At 45.4% G+C, this 19,753-nt stretch overlaps 1 protein-coding gene across 6 annotated transcripts in view; it reads right to left on the bottom strand.

Annotated features, from left to right (window-relative positions):
• SEMA6D (semaphorin 6D) overlaps positions 1 to 19,753 on the bottom strand; it is a 549,700-nt gene that overhangs the window by 44,875 nt on the left and 485,072 nt on the right. For 3 of the 6 annotated variants that reach the window (XM_029574819.1, XM_029574822.1, XM_029574824.1), the window contains exon 1: positions 4,426 to 4,724. The exons of 1 other annotated variant lie outside the window; for it this stretch is intronic. The gene's annotated coding sequence lies outside the window, so the exon portion shown is untranslated. Of the gene's footprint in view, positions 1 to 4,425; positions 4,725 to 5,006; positions 5,029 to 19,753 lie in introns of those variants that run through there. 2 more of the 6 variants (XM_029574821.1, XM_029574823.1) reach the window with 2 other exon arrangements.

The following is a 19,753-nucleotide window of genomic DNA, read 5'->3' as shown; positions in this document are numbered from 1 at the left end:
GATAAGGCCACAAAGCTATCGTAAAAACGTCAGAAGGCTGGCAACGTGATTTTCACCAAACATTTCTGCCTTGTGATGTGGGAACAAATCAGAACACATTTTCTTTTGAACTTAAACCTGGCAGTTATTCAGAGAACAAGTAACAACTTTATGGATGGCTTATGCGGAGTTTAACTGTAATTGTAGTGGGTTATCTAATGCATTATAAAAACCCGCTCCTCTGTCCTAATAGCAGTTTTGATGAAAGCAACGTTTCAACCGTTTGAGGTTGCAATTACAAGCAGTATGGTTAACGCTAAAGCTGACAATAACATATTTTTTGCCTATGTAAATACCCTCCCTGCTACACTTTTGTTCACTACACTTGGAGCATGTTATTACCTTATCCAGGGCGAGAATGCATGTTTACACTTCTTATGGGAAGAAATAACTACCTTTAGCAAGTAAAAACATGATCCTTTCTCTCCCTTTTTTGCAGTTACAGTAATACTCAGTTAGGACAGCTGCCACCTTCTTGAATAAAGCAGCACGGTTACCATGGTCAGTTCATTTGGATACACGGAAATAAAGAATAACAAACAAGCTGGAGGCGATACTTTTTGTAACTGGACCAAACTGATAGGTACTTAACATCATCTTTTGGAAGCCAGGATGAAAAAAAAAGGGAAGAACGAGCACGGTGATGGAATATTCATTTACTAATTGGGTTTAGAAACCACCTTGCCGCAAGACACTCAAAGTTTGCCCGTTTTCCAGGTCTGGTTATGGACAGAAGGAACACCGATCTAAGCGGAACGAGCTCCTCGAGCTCACAGAGAAACAGACCCGGGTGGATCTTCATTTGATTTTCTTGTTATGCATCTGCAGTTCTCCTGTTTTTCAAGCGAATGGTGACGGAGCTTCTATTCTGGCATACTTATACAGACGCCGCTAAACAAGTGATGCAGATTAGTGAGCTGAAAGCGTCACTTGTGTTACTGCTGTAACTACTAACAATTGTAACAGACCCCAGCTGTTTGCAGGCCCTGTCTCTTTCCCATCATGTAATACATTTCAAGGCAGTCTGGTCCGATACAGGAAGTCACGCCGAGCTCCCTGGAATAGTAATCATAATAGTATGTTACGGTTATTCCGCCTCCCAGTGGGCTGACATGTCTGCTTCTACAGTTCACCTAGCGGCCCCAGATCATCCAGACAAAAAAAAAAAAAAAAGAGAAAAATGGCTGGTGGGTCAAGTTAAAGGGGTACTAGCAGGAGCTGCACACCTCAGTACAGCTGGTATGTGAAGCTGCGATAAAGATTCCTGGCACATTTCCCTGCATGTTTAGAAAATAATCTCTGTTGTATTTCCATGAGAAAACAAGCAGAAGCAGGAACAGACTACAGAATAAGTGTGTTGAAGAAGGGGGAGGTTGGCGGGAGATAGCTCTGCGCAGACGAAAGCACAGAATATGCCGTCTGCTAACAGATTTCAAAGCCTCCGGGTTATGCTTTTAGCTGTGATCTTGAAACCAAATTCCACCTCCTTCATCCAAAATGCTAATGTAGCCTCCATGTGCTTTTTTTTTTTTTTTTGCTGAGCAGTATATCATTAGGTACTCTAAACTTTTAACATCTAAAGGTTGTAGGGCTAGACTTGAGCAATCTACCCCGTGAATTCGGTTCAGCCAAGCCAGTATAAATGTTTGTGCAATGTCTGCCAACAGCAGAATCTCCATGTCGCTCACAACACTAAACGTGATTATGTACAGCTCAATTAGATCCATACTGCTCCAGATGTGGCTAGGTTTATAGTCCGTGTACAGAAGACTAAGAGCCCATTCTCTTCCACCACAAAAGTGACGGCACCATCTCATACTGCGCTTCCTGTGAGCTGGACTCATCAAGAATACAAACAAGGAAGCCTTGAAAAATCCTCTTTAACAGTCTTTTCACCAGGGTGCTACAGGAGGATTAAAAATTCATTACAGGAATAAGAAAGAAAGTCTACAGGACTAAAGAAGAATGGGCACAATTAAGACGTAAATCCAAAGGAAAGTTGTCTTCTCTCTGGGATGTGAACACTTAAGATGAGTAAACTGAGATCATTTTGGTGATATTTTAGCCCAGGGGTTGTCAATGTCTTTTGGCAAAGTGCCAAAAAATGAAGCCACTGTGATAAATACATTTCCTCTTACCTGGCTTGTCTGTGTGTCTGTAAGCTCTAAGGGGAAGGGACAGTCTCTCTTATGTATCTGTGCAGCACTGCATTTGTCTAGCAGCACTACAGAAATGATAAGCTGGAGTAGCAACATCTCTCAAGGACATGGTGGCAGGATGACCCTCCCTCCGTCCCGTCCCCCCCCCCACACTTCTCAGTGTGTTCTGAAGCCAGGGGCAGCATCTGCCTATGAAATCCCAAGTCTGCCAGCTTACCTGACATACCACCTGCATCCTCTCTGTAACTTTCCAAAACTCGCAGGCAAGCAGGAGATTAGCAGAGCCAGCCTGTGAATCCTGTGCTGCGGGCAGAGAGGTGTGTTCATGTGCCACCATGTGGCATACATGCAGGGGAGGGGGGCTTGCCAATTCACATTTTAGCATTTGTTTCTGGAAAATAATTTAAGAAACCACCAGCCCAGCCTCCAAACCTAAATGCCAAGAAGTACATTCTATACATACATACTGCATGCATAACTGGCCCACTCAGCCTGCCCAGTTGTCTTCATCTCTGGTTTTCTATCACTACAAGGAGCTTATCAATTCCCAGATGTAAATGAACATCGGATTCCCCACCTCCCCATGTCTTGTACTCAACCGTTCAACCCTTTTCCTATCCCTGTCCTCTATACCTGTTCCAAGCAGGTTTAAATTCCACCTCCTCATGAGCATATAGCAGAGAAAAGCTGTGCATACAAGATGGCATAAGATGCAAACCAAGAGACCGAATGTACAACTATAGCAAGAATAAAGCTGCACGCATGATTAATGATAACTTGGATTTTTATCTCGCCTTTCCAAATAATACTCAAGGCAGTTTACAGTTTTATTAGTAAGAATGGGTGCCTGAGTTCAGCAAGGGAGAGAAAAAGTGACTAAGCCTCAATCACAAGGGGTGTCAGGAGGGGAGGGGGATGAGATGCATCACTATCAGTATTTCTGCAAGTAAAATACTAAAGTCACTACTGTATTGCCTGCAAAGTTTTAACGCCTTAGACTCCAGTTAAAATGACTACGCTCTACCTCTTACACAGCAGCTACCTGATGTGAAATTAGGCGTTTGGCTTTTCTCTCTTTAACGGTTTTAGATAGTCCACACTAAAGTTGGCCAGCAAAAGATAATAAGATGATAAGTGGGCCACCTAGAAATATCTCTCTGACCTTTCTGGTCTATTCAGGGTTTATAAATAATAAAAGAGCTTTTAAACCCTGGCCAATCAATGTGTAAAAGCTGCTGTATCAGTTTCTTAGGGCTGAAACAAAAACACACCACACACACACACAAAAGTTTATTCACGCTAGCTTAGACAAAAACACTGCTTTCATCATCCGAAAGAGTGGCGAGGATGGACAGATTCCAGCTCATTGCAAAGAAATAAGCGAGAACTGGCTACCTTATTTGTTTTCATCCATAATGTATGAGCAGACTGTAATATAGCTCCCTCTGTATCTCCAAGCACGGCTATTCTCGAGTATCGGGGGGAAACCAGCAATATTTTGCTAGCATCCTTAAGTGAATCCTAGCTAGGCACTAAAGTTATGGAAAGTTACTGAGCGTAAAGGGCTCAACAGCCAATGATGCCTCTTATTCCTTTCTCTGCACAAGCCCTGTCTACAAAACGCTGGATACTAATCCCTCTTAGCACAGATGGGCGGAGATATTCGTGAGTTTCTCAATAAAAAAAAAACCAAAAAAACTTTTAATAGACAAACGGCCTCGGACAGATGGAACAGCTAGGTAGATGGAAATGCAAGGAACCTGTAGGCTTATTGTTGCGATTTACCCACCTAGAGCTGCCCCCCCCCCCCCCCCCTCGTTCATCCCGAAGTTCCTCGGATTCACGCTGAACTTCGCAGCCCTCCCACTGCACGGGATCCTCATCCAGCTGCAGGCTGAAAGCCCCCAGGACCCCCACAGCAAGGGGGAGGGGGGGGGGCGCCTTGGCTGCTCTCCCCCGTCCCGCTCGCTTTAAGACCCAGAGGAAAGCTTTCCGATCCTCCAAGCTGCAGGCTCCCATCAAAAGGCACAGACCGAAGACAGCTCCCCCCCCCCCCGCAAACAAACAACGGGGCTCCGAGTGGCTGCAACTTGTCGATGAAACCTCTCCGGGCACGGGGCGGACGAGAGAGAGAAATCCCTGCCTGGAGTCCGCGCGCCTCTGCGGAAAGCCGGGCTGGCAGCAGGGCAAAGCGCTCCCCGGGCGGCGGCGGCGGCGCTTCGCTTACCTCAGGCGGGGAGCGGCAGGGAAGTGCCCCGGAGAATCCCCGCGCTTCCCCGGCGGGAGCCCGCGACGCGTACGATCCCTTCCAGCAGCTGGGACGGCGCAGGAGAAAAACAAACTGGAGCACGGCGGAGGCTGTAATTCGATCCATCGCCAGTCAATCCGTCAAAGGGAGCAGGAGGCTGCTTACCAATAAGCCAGCGCCAGCCTCGGGTCCCACCCCCATCGCTCAGGCAGCGAGATTTGGGGGCTGCTCCGCTTCTCCCTCCCCTCCCCTCTTTTGCTTTCAGGCTTTTTTTTTTTTTTTCCCTTCTGCTCCTGTTGCTGAGGCCCTGGGCTCGCTCTGACCCTCCGATGGCCTCTCCTCCACTCCACCCCCTCACGCTACAACTCCCAACCCGGCCGCCTTCGCTGCAGCCGAAGCCCCAGCGATGCGGGAGCAGCCTCCGCTCTCGGGCGCTGCGGCTCCGGTTTCAGACCACGCCGAGGACAAAACCCGCGCTGCCAAAGAGATAGGGGCAGCCACGTGCTCAGCCAAGTTCGCCCCCCCCCGCCTCCCTCTTTACTACCAGGCTCCTGCTTTACCTTGGCGCAACCATGAAGCAACAACGGCGGGGAGAGGCACCGTCAAACTGGGTTAGGGGCTTGCCTTAAAAAAACAAAACAACAGTGATCCCGGGTACAATTCTCATTTTTTCTTTTTTTTTTTCTTTTAATGAAAGTCATTTGGGACAGTGTTACCTTGTAGGCTTAATAGGTTTACAGACAGCTTTTAAGGTGAAATATTGCCTTAAGAAAAAAAAAAAGTGATTCTCTTGAGGAGAAATCTATTTTTTCGTGATCTATGAAAAAAAAAAAAATGTTAGAAAACAAAGATGTAATCTTGGAAATGAATTCCACGAAACAGCTTTGATATCCATTTTTTGGGTGAAGAATAGCACCCGGGCGCTAAAATATTCTGTGAAAAATGACACTGCCTCTTTAAAGAGAATTATTGTTTGCAGTGCTAGATTTTTATTTGTGATGAGAAAACACAGACTGTCACCCTGTAAATAATTTCGACCTTTAAGCAATGCAGAGCAATTTATAAAAAAAAACTTACAGGCAAGTTTTTCAAAATACAACCGTATACCCAAGGGGTAAGCTAAAAATATCCAAAAAGGTGTTTCCCCTCTAAAAAACAAAACAAATCCCTGTATTTTGCATAGTTTATGTTTATACAGTGCTCCCATACATGCCAGCTGCTAATTGATAAACGGAAACCCAAATATATTTAGTTGTTTTAAAGAAGCTCAGCGGTAACAAAGCCTATTTTTCAGGACATGTGCAAGTCCATGCGTATGTGTGGATCCAAAAACCTGCTACCCCTGTCAGAGTCCGCCCTATCTCTCTGACATTAGGAATGTGCAGAGCAAATATTTTCTTATAGTTTAGTCTCTCATTTCATTGGGCAATTTTTCTTTCTTTTTGTTTTGTTTCGTTTTTGACAAAGGTGGGCGATGGGGGTTTCCCTACTTTTTAAACAAAAGGGTTGAGGGTGGGATATATGAACAAGGGTTTTCCACAAATATTATGCCAGAGATGGTGGGGGAGTTGTGTTATTTCCCAATACCTAAAAAAGGGAAAAAGCCCGAGTAAAACCCTGGAGATCCCCTGCCCCATCCTTTGCTGCCCCTGCAGATGGCCAGACTTCCCCCCCAAAAATGAAATATTTGGAGAAAACTGTTCAAATGCCCTGCCCTCACCCCTCCCTTTAGTTTAAAAAAAAAAATAGCCCCCCCCCCCCTCCAGCTGTCAGACCTCCCATTGTCCACCCTGCCGAACCCACCCTGGTGGGCCTGGCAATGGTTCCTCAGTTACCAGCAGCCGCCATTTTCCAAAATGGCACTGACCTTTTGCCCCTAACATGTGACAGGGCAGCTACTGGCTGTACCTCTCCCTATTCATCCAGGCAAACTTCTGGCTTTTGCGGTTGCCTTTAGGATCAATGGTCACCCTCAGATCCCACTCTCATTTTGTGCACAGAAGAACTTCACCCCCTATTCTGTATTGTTTCCTTGGGTTTTTACAACGCGTATGCACGCCCTTGCATTTAATAGCATTAAATCTGAGCTGCTAAACTGTGGACCAGGGCTTCCGAAACCTGTCCTAAGGACCCTACAGGATATCCACGATGAATGTGCATGAGATAAATTTGTATGTACTGAGTTTCCATGGTATGCAAATTTATCTCATGCATATTCATCGTGGATATCCTGAACACTGGGGGGTCCCCCAGGACAGGTTTGGGAAGCCCTGCTGTGGACCATTCTTCAAGTTTCATTAGATTTTCCACAACTTCCATTTGGAAGAAAAAAAAAAAGCAAACCTTAACTGATAACCCTTCTGCAATGTTGTGTATGAAAATGCTGGACATAACCAGACTGAGGACTGGTCCCTGAGGCACACCACTGGTAACCCCCACTTTCCTAGGAGTGACCTTAGGGTCCACATCCAGGGTGGTCAGTTTGTTTGGAAGTCGCCTATGAGGAACCATGTCATAGGCCTTGCTGAAATCCAAGAACACTACATCTAGCGCTCTCCCCTGATCCAGCTCTCTGATCACGAAATAGATTAGATTCACAGTAGTGCACGTTGCTTGCTCACTGCCATAGGAAGCAGAAAGAGGTGCACTAGCACTGCAAGACAAGACAGGGCAGTGTCACTGACTAATAGCGACTGAGGTCCCATGATGCTTTGTAACTGACCATCTTTTACAAATAAAAAAAAATAAATTGCAATTCTGAGTGCGAGAGAGGGAATCCTGAGCCAGAATGTATTTAAACAGCTGCACAATTTGAACTGCTAAGGAAAGAAAGCAAGCAATATTACAGCCGATGGCCCTCTTCTCATACTCTGTACTTACGGACAGACAAGGGACATCACAGTGAGCAGAGACTGGAAACCCGGTGGTGGATTGAAATCACATGCACAGGGTGTCGAGGATGCATGCACACCTGAATGACGAAGAATTACTGTAAACTAAGAAGATGCAGTAGAAAGAAGAAGACGGACAAAGTGCCAAAAACATTTGCTGATGACACTGGCAGGAATCACAACTGGTGCATCTTGGAGCTAATTATTTCCAGGAGACTCTGCTACTTTTCAGTTTGGCTTCGTACCACAAAGATAATTCAGGGAATTTGCATCAGCGCGAGTGCCAGGAAGTGCGGCCTATCCCCATCTAAAACATGTTCAATATCTGTTCACGTTCCAAAGGAAAGGATGTCTGTATAAAGGTCAGAGGGAATCCAGTATCTGGGGATTATTTTTTCAGATTGCCTAGACAGAACGTGACTCAGCATTGGCTGTTTTTAATTAATTTATTTAAAATTATTTTTATCCCACCCCCTGCAAGGTTCAGGGCGGGTAACAAGAGTACGAGCATAAAATACAGGCGTAAATGCAAGCACACATAAAAAAAATACATGTTAAGGTACACTGCAAGGACAAGACGGCAAATGGGCCAAAACAAAATTAAAACAAGATAACAAAAGCTACGGCCAATAATTGATCCAGCCAGATGTACCAATTAAAGGGGCTGGATTTAACAGAAGTGAGAATAGACTTGCAATAGAATTACTACTTTGAAAATCAATGAACAAAAAGGCATGTTTTTTTTTAAGAGACTGCATGATATATTGTGAATGTATGGCTTGCAATATCATAGAGAGAAATAGCAAATAATCTTACAAGTGGTAGAGGAGAATCTCTTTCTTAAAAGAATAATTCTGAAATATTATTGTCTGTGCAGAATTTGTAAGATTATTCATATTCCCTTCCCTACAGGTGATTGCGGCACTTAAGGGATTTATGTACTTAAGCCCTAAACATTTTAAACTCAGCCCCATGTGTTTAGCTCCCACATCTCTCAGTCAGGGGTGAGGGGGATAGGGAACGAGCGAGGGGATCAGGGCACGGAGGCCCTTTGTATTTGACTTGGGGGAATGGGAGTCTGGATCAGGGAGCCGAAGCCCCTGTGCCTTTCATTAGTGGGGGGGGGGAGGGTTTGGTCAGGGAATGGAGGGCCCGCATCTTTCACAGAGAAGGGGGATCGAACCCGGGAGGCCTCCCGCTTGCACTCCGAGAGGTTAGGGGGGGAGGAAGATCAGGGCATGGAAGCCTCATAGCTTTCACTTAGAGGAGGGAGGATCTCGAGCCATGGAGGTCCCATGTCTTTCATTTACAGGGAGGGGGATTGGGGCCTATGGATCTTGCGTTAGCCTTCCTAGGCTAACATAAAAACTTAATTGGCCTCGGAGAGGTGTAGTTTTCTGCAGTATCAGCAGGTTAATGTAAATTGTGTCACTTTGTGATATTTATACTAACTGCTTTTAGTTATTCAGGAGCTGCTTCCCATACATTTCCATTAGTCTGTGTCATATCTGTGTTCATGCTAATATGGTCTAACACAGGGTTTTTGTTAGGGATGTGTTTTGAGGGGTTTATTTGTTTGTATTTGGTTCATTTAATACTTTTTTCAGTTTGGTTCGTTTGCCAAACTGAAAAGGCATTAAACCAGAAAAACACCACAAAACAAAAAACCTCTCGCCACTAAAACAAAACAAAACAAAAAAGACAGGCTTCCGGTGGCCCTGGCTAGCCTTCGTGGGCAAAAAATCTGCTTCAAGCTGGTCCCGGTGGCTAATCTCTGGACAGGGCCCAGCACTGGGCCTAGTTTCAGGCAGTGCCAAGGCCTAGCCCTGAGCTGGGCCCAGTGTTGAGGCCTAGCCCTGTGCAAAGGCCTTGCCCCATTCTGGGCCCAACACAGGGCCTGCCTAGAGTGAGCTAAGGTCAGGTCCTTGTCATATGCCACGGGCGGGGATCTCTCGCCCTGGCCCCCTCTTACCCCATTCTTGGATCCAGCAGTGAAATGGGCAGGTGAGATGCTCAGTTACTATTGCTTGAGTCCTGACACTTTAAAAAGGGCGCCCTCTGCCTGGGGATGGTGCTGAAGTGATGAGGTTCTGGTGCGCTCAGCGCCATTTTGTTGTAAGGATGTACACTTCTATGGCCTCACAACAAAACGACGCTGGCTGGAATGGAGGGGAAGAAGGTCCCACTCACCGTGCAACATGGCCATTTAGTAGCTGACCTAAAGTGCACTTGTGCTGGATTCTAACAGTGGATCACGCTTCTCCACAGCCGAAAGGAAGTTTTTCTACTGTTCCTTTCATCTTTTTTTCTTTTGAAACTTGTTTATTTCCCATCTGATCCACTCAACCCGAGATAGACAGTGTCAGTGTCCACGTGACAAAATTCTTGGAGAAAACGAGAACTCATCCAGTATCCAGCAGAAGCAGGTTAGAGGGAGAAGATGTGCTACCTATACATAGCTTATACCTGGCTAGTATACACCAGAGAATCAAGGCGGTATTTAACCGGTGCAAAAGAGAAACAGAGGATTGGAAGAAAAAAATATCCAAGTAAGCTACAGCATTATTCAGGTACCATTCACAAAGAAGTCTAAACTGGAGGGGGTATCTGCTTGTACAGAGTCCTGATGGTCCCTAAATTCCAGCTGGAATAGCTACATTTCAGAAAAAAATTAAAGGGGGGGGGGGCAGTAATAAAAAGGAGGGACTACACAGTTGCTGAGTCAAGGGTTTATTTCTGGATTGTAGATTTACCAAAGAAAAAGTGTATTATGTGCCAAATTCCTTTCATTGCCCAAGTGCTTCAGTAAAGACCAATCAAGTGTCACACTGATTGATGCACTGGTCCCAGGAGGATATCAATGCCCCCCCATCCTACCTCTGAGTGGATTGTGACGATGTATGTGACTTAGCCCCAATATCACAAAAGTGTGCCTGTGTCCGTGTCTGGAGGGTCTTGTGTCTTTGTGTGTGTATGGATGCCTCTGCCTGCCTGTGGTGGTGCTTGCACTGCAGGTGTATGTGTGTGTGCATGTGGGGGAGGGCCTGTGACTGTGTGTGTGTGCTTGTGTGAGCCTGTGTGCATGTGTTAACCTGTATGCATGTGGGAAGCAGTGTGGGAGCCTGTGCATGCTTTTGGGAACTTATGTGCACTTCTGCATTCTTGTGCAAGGTTGTGTGTGTTTGTGCATGGTTATTTGTGCTTATGTGTGTGTGTATGTGTATGTGGGAGCATGAGAGACAGGGATTCGCAGACAGAGCATATTAGCGAACATATTTCAGGGTTGCTTGGGTTGCCTGCTCAATAACAGCAGGTGTGTGCATGCACCTGAGGATGTGGGTGCCTCTGCCTGTGGGTTTCTCGGAGCATGTCTCCTGCGTGTGAGTTTGGAGAATCGTGTGTGTGTGTGTGCCTGTGTCTGCATTTGCATGTCTGGGTGTGTGTGCACCTATGTGCACGCGCCTGTGCTTATGGAAGTGGGTGCTTCTGTCTGTGTGTGCGGGCGGGTACATGTGCCTATGTGTGTGTGCCTGTGTGAATGTGTTTCTGTCTTATATGTGTATTTGCTTGTGTGCATGTCTCTGCCTGCATGTGCCTGTGTATGTGTACCAGTTCCTGTGTGTGTTTGGGGATGCCTGTGTATGTGTGTGTGCCTGTGTGAGCATGTGTTTGCCTGTCTGTGTGTAGTGTGTATGTTTGCCTGTGCGTGCATGCTGTTCCTGTGGGTGTGGGGCCTGTGCCTGTGCATAGATACCTCTGCCTGTGTTGGTATGTTTTTGGGGGAGCCAGTGTTTGTGTGGGTGCCTGTGTTTGTGCCTGTGTATGTGCGTGTGTATGTGTGTGTGTGTGACAGGGCTTTGCAAACAGAGCATATTGACTTTGCAATTTGCACCTTCCACTTTTCTGGGTGCCACCTGGTAGCCACAGACAGATACAAAATTCTGACCAACATGACCGACCAATACAAGCCTTTTATATAGATATAGTTTTTATTTACATATAGAGCCCAATTTTATAACAACCTGCCTTGAAAATTAACGGGACAGTGTGCATTTTTATGCAGCATAGATGCACACATTTATGCTTGCTAGAGGGCAGGTGTAAATGTCCGTGCAAACATTTATATGCACCTGTTCAAAAATCAAAAGACACGTGTAAAGGATTTCCCTGCCCTCGGGAATGTCCTTTTTCATTAGGCATAAAAATACGTGTGAAATTGCTTCCGTGCGTAATTGTACATGTACAGCACCCAGGGCGATTTTCAAAAAGCCCATCTACATATGTAAAATACAGTTTTATGTATGTAAATGCTTTTGAAAATTACCCCTATAGTTCTTTTTACTCTTTTTTTCCCCCCCATATCCTAACATATTATGATCATTTAGGTTATGAGCTAAGCAACACATATTATAATCTGTAAAAATTCCAGGAGAATGAATTTTCTTTTTTGGTGTGTTTTTAATATAGCAAAAACACAATGTAAACGAGCTTAGTTATTTTGAACGGTGCTAAGGACAAGAAAAATAAGTTATATGCATACGCAAACCAGCGTTTGTAGAAAGGGAGCTTCAGTGCAAAAAGTTTTCACACAATTACTGATAAGACACGAAAAATGACTTAAGGCATGATAAATCATTCTAGATGTGATAAGAGCCCCAGCTTTGTCATTCCTTATTTATTAAACTACAGGAGATTTAAATCACACATGAGTTTGGTTGCGACAGAAACTTTTTGCCCTTTAGTAAATAAAACCCATTTATGCAATGACATTGAGAATTACAAAATAGGAGGCGGAATGCCTTGCTGACATCCTAGTACAAGGGTAGCCAACCTTTCACACAGAATTGGAATGCACATTTTCAAAAGGGGGTCCCACCAGTCTCTCTCTCGCTCATCCTGTCCTCACCAGTCTCCCTCAATCCCCCCAGTGATCTCTCTTGCTCAATCTCCCCACCCAGTTCTCTCGCTGTCTTTCTCCCATCCTGTTCTCTCTCTCTCTGTTCTGCCACCCTGTTCCCTCCAGATTCTCTCTCAATTCCCCCATCCTGTTCTCATTTTTCATTCCTTCCATTGGACTCACTCTCATCCTGTTCCCATTAGTTTATCTCTCAATCCCTCCACCTTGTACCTATCATTCTCTCTCTCAGTCCTCTCATCCTACTCTCACCAGACTCTCTTCCCCTCTGCAGTTCAAGCATAGCACCCTCAAGCCCCAAAATAACCATGCTGGGGGCTCAGTGGTCCCAACATTATAATTTCTGCCTCACATCTTCTTGCCTCATCCTATGTATGTCACTGTCACCCTCTCTTTTTCCCTGCCCCCACCCTCTCTCCCTTCTCCTCTACCCTATGCCTAGCACCAACACCCCAGTCTTGCCTCGTTCTATCTTTTGCCCTGCTTCTCCTCTGTCTCCCTCTCTTCTCTAGTTTCTTTTCAGTCTCTTGCTTCTACGCTCTCGGCCATCACCATTTCCACATCTCACACCCGTTCCTGTCATCACTTCTCTATTTGCATGTCTCTCTCAAACCTTCCACACTTCTGGCTCTCTGACTTCTTCACCCCCAACATACCTCTGGCTCTCATACTCTCTCTTCCCATTACTGCTTATAGAAACATAGAAATGACGGCAGAAGACCAAATGGCCCATCCAGTCTGCCCAGCAAGCTTTCACACTTTTTTTTTCTCTCTCACATACTTATCTGTTTTTCTTGGCTCTTAGTAACCTTTTTTTATTCTATTTCCCTTCCACCCCCACCATTAATGTAGAGAGCAGTGTAGGAACTGTATCTAAGTGAAATAGCTTAATTAGTTAGGGGTATTAACCACCGCAATAAGCAAGCTACACCCATGCTTATCTGTTTATCCAGAATATGTAATTCAGTTCTTGTTGGTTGTTGCCTGAATATAGATCCACCTTTCTTCATTCCCCCTTGCTGTTGAAGCAGAGAGCCATGCTGGCTATGCATTGAAAGTGAAGTATCAGTCTTGCTCCCCTGCCATTGAAGCAGAGAGCTATGCTGGATATGCGTGAAGTGTCAAACTTTCTCCCCTGCTGTTGAAGCAGAGAGCTATGCTGGCTTTGCATTGAAAGTGAAGTATCAGTCTTGCTCCCCTGCCGTTGAAGCAGAGAGCTATGCTGGATATGTGTGAAGTGTCAGACTTTCTCCCCTGCCATTGAAGCAGAGAGCTATGCTGGATATGCATTGAAATATCAGGCTTATTTGGTTTGGGGTAGTAACCGCCGTAACAAGCAAGCTACCTCCCGCTTTTTTGTGAATGCAAATCTTTTTTTCCACATTTCCTCATTGCCGCTGAAGCTTAGAGCAATGTTGGAGTCGCATTAACCGTGTGTATGTTTATTGAATAAGGGTATTATCATCAGGTAGTAGCCGTTGTTTCCGTGAGCCACCCACTCTTCATTCACATCCTCTAGACTTTATGGATCCACAGTGTTTATCTCATGCCCCTTTGAAGTCCTTTACAGTTTTGGTCTTCACCACTTCCTCCGGAGAAATACTTCCTGACATTGGTTCTGAGTCTTCCTCCTTGGAGTTTTAAATCATGACCCCTGGTTCTGCTGATTTTTTTTCCAACGGAAAAGGTTTGTCGTTGTCTTTGGATCATTAAAATCTTTCAAGTATCTGAAAGTCTGTATCAAATCACCTCTGCTCCTCCTTTCCTCCAGGGTGTACATATTTAGATTCTTCAATCTTTCCTCATAAGTTATTCGATGAAGACCCTCCACCTTTTTGGTCGCCCTTCTCTGGACCGCCTCCATCCTGTCTCTGTCTCTTCGGAGATACGGTCTCCAGAACTGAACACAGTACTCCAGGTGAGGCCTCACTAAGGACCATCATTACTTCCCTTTTCTTACTCGATATTCCTCTCTCTATGCTTCTAGGCTGTTACCCTCCCTCTGCCCCCCTTCCTTTATCTATGGCTTTCTGTCACCCAACAAAGCCACCCCCCCTCCCTCCCACACCACTTCTGCTCTGCAACTCTCCTTCCTCTTTTACCACCCCCCTCTCTCATACATACTTCATCACCACCTCTGTCCCACCACCCAACCTGACACCATTCTGCCTCTTCCACTACCACCACCCCCCCTCCATTTCCACCTCTGACTTGCTTACATATACATCTTCTCTCCCAAGCTTTCCAACACCTCTAATGCAAATTTCCTCAATTCTTTCAAATCCCATCCCAGGTTCTTTCATGTCCCCTCAATGTCACCCCCACTATTTCACATGCAGTCCCCCTTCCCATATGGCTTTCATGCAACTCCATATCCTGGCCCCCTCTTCCTTCTTTACCTCCACCCAAGCCCTGGTCCCCTCACGTCTGCTGCAGAAGACATGCCAGCTTGGACTTTGTGGAGGAATACATTTCCGGACAGTCCAATTTGCATTGCTGACTTTCATTTCCTCTTCACCTCCCCTAGAGCTTTCAGCTACTCCTTGTGCTCTCCCCCCCCCAGCAATCATCCCTTTCCTTAATTCTTCCAACATTCACCCTTTTTTAATGTCACTCCCCTCAAGAAGCATTTGGCCCTCCCTTCCCCAGGCATTCAACTCCTCTTGCACCAGTCTTTCCCCAAGCATTATCACCTCTCATCTACCCCCTACATTCACCACTTCTCATGTTCCACCCCCACACTAAAACATTCACCCCCTTTCCTGTCAGCTGAATCCCAAGTCCTCAGAACACAATGAGGTGCTGGGCCTGGGGCATTGTTCCCTCCAGACAGCAGAACAGAAAAGAGCCCAATCTCCAGGTAGCAGGTGGTGTGGGGGTGGAAAGGATGGGGAAGGCTTGATCATGGAGTTGACCGGCTTTTCTCTGCTGTCCTGTTAGCTCCAGCTTCACCCCCTCCTCTCCTGTCCTCCAGTGCTGTTACTGGTTGCAGACAAGAGGGGAGATAAGCAGAGGAAAGACTCTGCTCCTTGCTCCAGCCCTCCCTACTGTTTCCACTGCAGTCAGCCGCACTGGGGGGGAAGGAAGGGAGGGGCTGGAGCAGGGAGCATAAAGGCTCCTCTCTGCTTGGTTTTGCTGTATGTGCTTCCTGTTCCTGCCCCTCCCATCCCCTCATGTCCCCATGGTAACTGCATACAGTTGCCATGGGGACGTGAGGGCAAGAGCCACATTTTGCACATAAACGAGCCACATGTTGGCCAACCCTGTCTTAGTCCAATGATATATGTCAGATACTTCAGCAGCCTCTGCTCCCTATCTAGCCCCCACTACCATTCTCTCCCCAATTTTATTTCAACAAGAAGGTTAGGTCTTACTTATACCAATTTAATCAGTTTAATTTATAGAAAGAATGCATTTTCATTTGCTTCCTCATCTGGGCTTAGATGTGGGTTTCTAAAGACAGCCAGACAGTGCTGCTCACCAGTAGGATTTCAAACAAGCAGCCTCCAGTTCAGCTCAAGATAATATTTGTCAAATTTGTACATGTTCTAGGCTCCTGTCATGGAGAAGATGCTGGGCCTGATACAGCTTGGAGAGCAGAGAGAAAAGATGGGAAGGTAAAAATCCATGTTCTCTATATTATTAAAATTACTATAATGGTATGGGGGAACACGACTGTCTCTTTCTCTCATTCTCTCTGAATATTTGTAGATTTAGATGTATAATAGTTGGTGTTTCCCACACCAGTATAGTAATGGGACATTTAAGTAAATGTTTTCGTAAAATGTCTGCGTTGATCTCTTCAGTGAAAGCCTCCCACATCAAATACCCCAGACGTGCCCCCCGGTTCACACTAGAGCTGAAAGAATTAAAACAAATTGGCAGAAATCTTGAATAGCCATGGTGAAAATAAAAAAAAAATCACAGCCTGTAGATGGCACCAGGTTATCTACCGTAAGGTCATTATAAAAGAAGGCTTGCATGAGACAAACAAACAAGTGAAAAAACTCATCCAGAGAATTATTCCTGACAATCAACAAGCTCCTGGGAACTTCGCCTTCTGGACATTTGAGACATCCTGTAAACAACTATCAAAATTCTTCACTGATAAAATGACATACATCTAAACAGCTGGACAGGACTACAGTAAAAAGCCCAGCACAGAGACAAGAGATTCCACCCTCTCACTCTATCAATATCCTTCTTACCAACCTTCAACTCATCGGTACCCTACTTACCAACCTCAAAGCTACTGCTTGCCAGGAAGATCCTTGCCCCTCCTAGACAATCAAGCAAGCCAAATCGCCAGACCATTAGCAGAGACCCATCTATCAGATTGCTTAAAAGAAGCAATTGTGAGACCTACGTTAAAGAAACCCAACCTAGAGCCTTGTGAACTGAACAACTACTGCCCAGTCTCTAACCTTCCTTTCTTAGGCAAGCTTATCAAAAAGGCAATGCTATCACAGTTATCTGCTCACCACAAACTGCCTGGATCCATCTCAGTTTGGCTTCAGACCTCACTACAGTACTGAAACTACTTTAGTGAGCCTGCTCAATGAATTATGACCGTCTGGACCATGGGCAAGGAGCCCTGCTAATATTCTTAGAACTCTCAGCAGCATTCAGTATGGCAGAGTACAAACTCTTAATCACTCAACTAAATGACCTAGAATTAGCAGGCTCAGCACTGGTTTTATATTCTTTCTCCATAATCACATCCATACTGATTATCTTGGGTCAGCGCTATCAAAGCCTCGTGCTCTTTCCTGTGGAGTACCGTAAGGTCCTGTCCTCTCATCAACCCTGTCCAATATTTCCCTGGCCCCCCTGGGCAAACACATCAGAGAGTATCAGATTTTATACTCCTCTCATATGCTGATGACATTCAGCTGCTGGTCCCACCGGGCCTGAACCATGATAGGACAATTGCCAGCTGCTTAGGAAAGATCTCTGACTGGCTGTACCAAAACAAACTAAGCTTAAATCCTCAAAAAGACAGAAGTACCATGACGACAGCGTTTAAACCGGCACGCGGGCGCACCCAGAGATGCAGCCATTTTCTAACATACGCACGTATATGCGCGCAGGTTCTGAAACAGCCTGACCACGTGAACATGTGGTCAGGCTGTTTCACGTGAACATGCGCATGCAATTTTAAGTGGGCGTGAGCCTGTGCACGCAAACGCCACTTCTACCACGTAAGTGGGGGGGATTTAAAAAGACACGTGCACCAACGCCTTTGGCTGTTTTCCCAGTTCGTAGTTAGTTTGCCCACTTAAAGTATAGGACTTTCAAACCCCCTAGTTTAATAGCCTCCCTTCTCCCCCGTTAGCCCCGACGTTTAAAACCCCGCTGATCTGCCTATATGTTTTTGTTTCACTGCTTACACATCATCCATAGCAGAAGCAAAGTGACGCGGCAGGGGACCCCGGCGCGCGACAGTGCGCACAAGTATTTACATGCAAATTTCAAGTTTGAATCCAGGAACGCCCATGCCCCACCCAAACCACGCCCATGCCCCTCCTCTGTTTTGAACTTTTCCTTTCTGCGCCAGCGGCAGGTACGCATATATCCGGGCAGCTTTTAAAATCTGCTCGGCGTGCGCAACAAGCCCAGCATGTTCATGCCTTCCCGGTGTGCGTCGGGCTTTTAAGATTCACCTTTATGGGCTGGGGAAGAAGATCTCAGTCATCCACACCCAAAAGTGACCCTTGAAAGGATAACTCTGTCCCTCAGCCCCCAAATCCAGAACCTAGGCTTCGTACTGGACTCTCTACTTACCAGCAAAGCCTAAATTCAAGCAATAACCAAAGCAGCCTTCTTTCACAGGGCTGGTGCTTCCAGTAGGCAAATTGGTGGTCACCTAGAGTGCCAAACGTATGGGAGGTGAGCAAAGCTCCTCCAGCACAGGGCCTAGAGGGGTGCTGTGGCGGAGCTAATGCCAGAGAAGGCGCACCGTGCTGGAGCTCCCACCAATGGGGGCGAGAGGTACATGACCAAAGCTTTGCCTAAGGTGCTAAGTACTCTTGCACTGGCCCTGTTTCTGCATCTTCGCCACCATATCTGTCCTTTCCTGGGTGCCACTGCTGACACTACTAGTATTATCATCCATGCCTATGTGATCTCCTGCCTGGACTACTTTGACTCGCGCTATCTGCATCGGGATCCCTAACAAACTAAATCATCATCCACAACTGAATGTAAACAAATTTGACAGAATGACTCCAGTTTTAAAAGCCCTGCTTGTTTCCCAGCACTCTGCACATCAAGTTTAACATTTTAGTTCTGGCTTACAAGACCTCAAAAGCTGTGCGTCTGCCTACTCAGCAGACCTTCCTGCCCACGGCATTCATTACCTCAGGCCCACCGTGTCATTCCAGCCTCTAAGGAACTAGACCTCATGGCACCAAGTACAGCCTTCTTAGGATCTGTTCTAACCCTTTGGCATCCTCTAACCAACGCCTTGCATCAGACTAGCCCCAGCTCTCCTGTCTTTCAGAAAACTACTGAACTCTTAGCTCTATGGAGCAGTGTTCAGTCCACATCTATAACATGAGCCCCTGTTCAGAACCACTGCAACCTGGAACACACTGTACCCTGATATATATATGTATATATATATAAATATATATATATATATATATATATATATATATAAATATATATATATACTCTGCTCCAAGCAGACCAATAAATCAAGCCCTGCTGTGCTTCACTCCCTGTTAGCACACGCTTTCGTGCACAGCTGCCTTGTGCACTTGCCTAGTTGCCGTACTCCTGTATTGCTCTTCTTATGTACTATTGGTAGCACTGTCCTTCATAGTATTTTATATACTGTATCTCACTGGATTTACTTGTTGTAGTTTCTCCTTAGAATAAACCTTAAACCGTTGCAACAGTTTGCTCTGAACTGTATTTATGTACTGAAATTGGCATTTTATGTACCGAAAAAATTGTTTTAAACTGTAATTGACTGTTTATTTTCTACATGCCGTATCTATGACAGACCCTAACCTACTGTAACACGCTTTGAACTGTCTTGTTTTGAGATGTGAAATTTAAATAAATGATGATGATAATGGTGTGGGGAAGATCTTTATCCTCCCACTAGAAATGATTTTTCAAATTAAAACTAGGTTTTCTTATAAATTTTAGACAGATATTTTACAGAAAACGCTCAATTAAATGTTGCATACAATTAATAACACAAACAAATCAAAGCTCTATACATTAAACAATTTAACCTATTTGGCAAATAAGACAAGGCATAACAACCTGGACATGAATTCTTTTCCATGCAGCTGTTTTGCTAAAGATGGTAGGTTTCAGTCAAAACACAGAATAAAGTGATGTGGTAACTGTATGGGTAATTGTAACTGGCAGTGGTAATTTTATTAAAAAAAAATAAAAAATGAAGAGAAAAGAATAAAGTACCAGGCTGGGGTCAGTGACAGTCTTCCCCTTCCTGTCCAGCTGCACTGGAGAAAAGGAAGCGAGT

The sequence above is a fragment of the Rhinatrema bivittatum genome, chromosome 13 (genome assembly GCF_901001135.1).
Source record: "Rhinatrema bivittatum chromosome 13, aRhiBiv1.1, whole genome shotgun sequence".
NCBI lineage: Eukaryota > Metazoa > Chordata > Amphibia > Gymnophiona > Rhinatrematidae > Rhinatrema > Rhinatrema bivittatum.
This window is presented reverse-complemented; position numbering and strand designations above follow the sequence as displayed.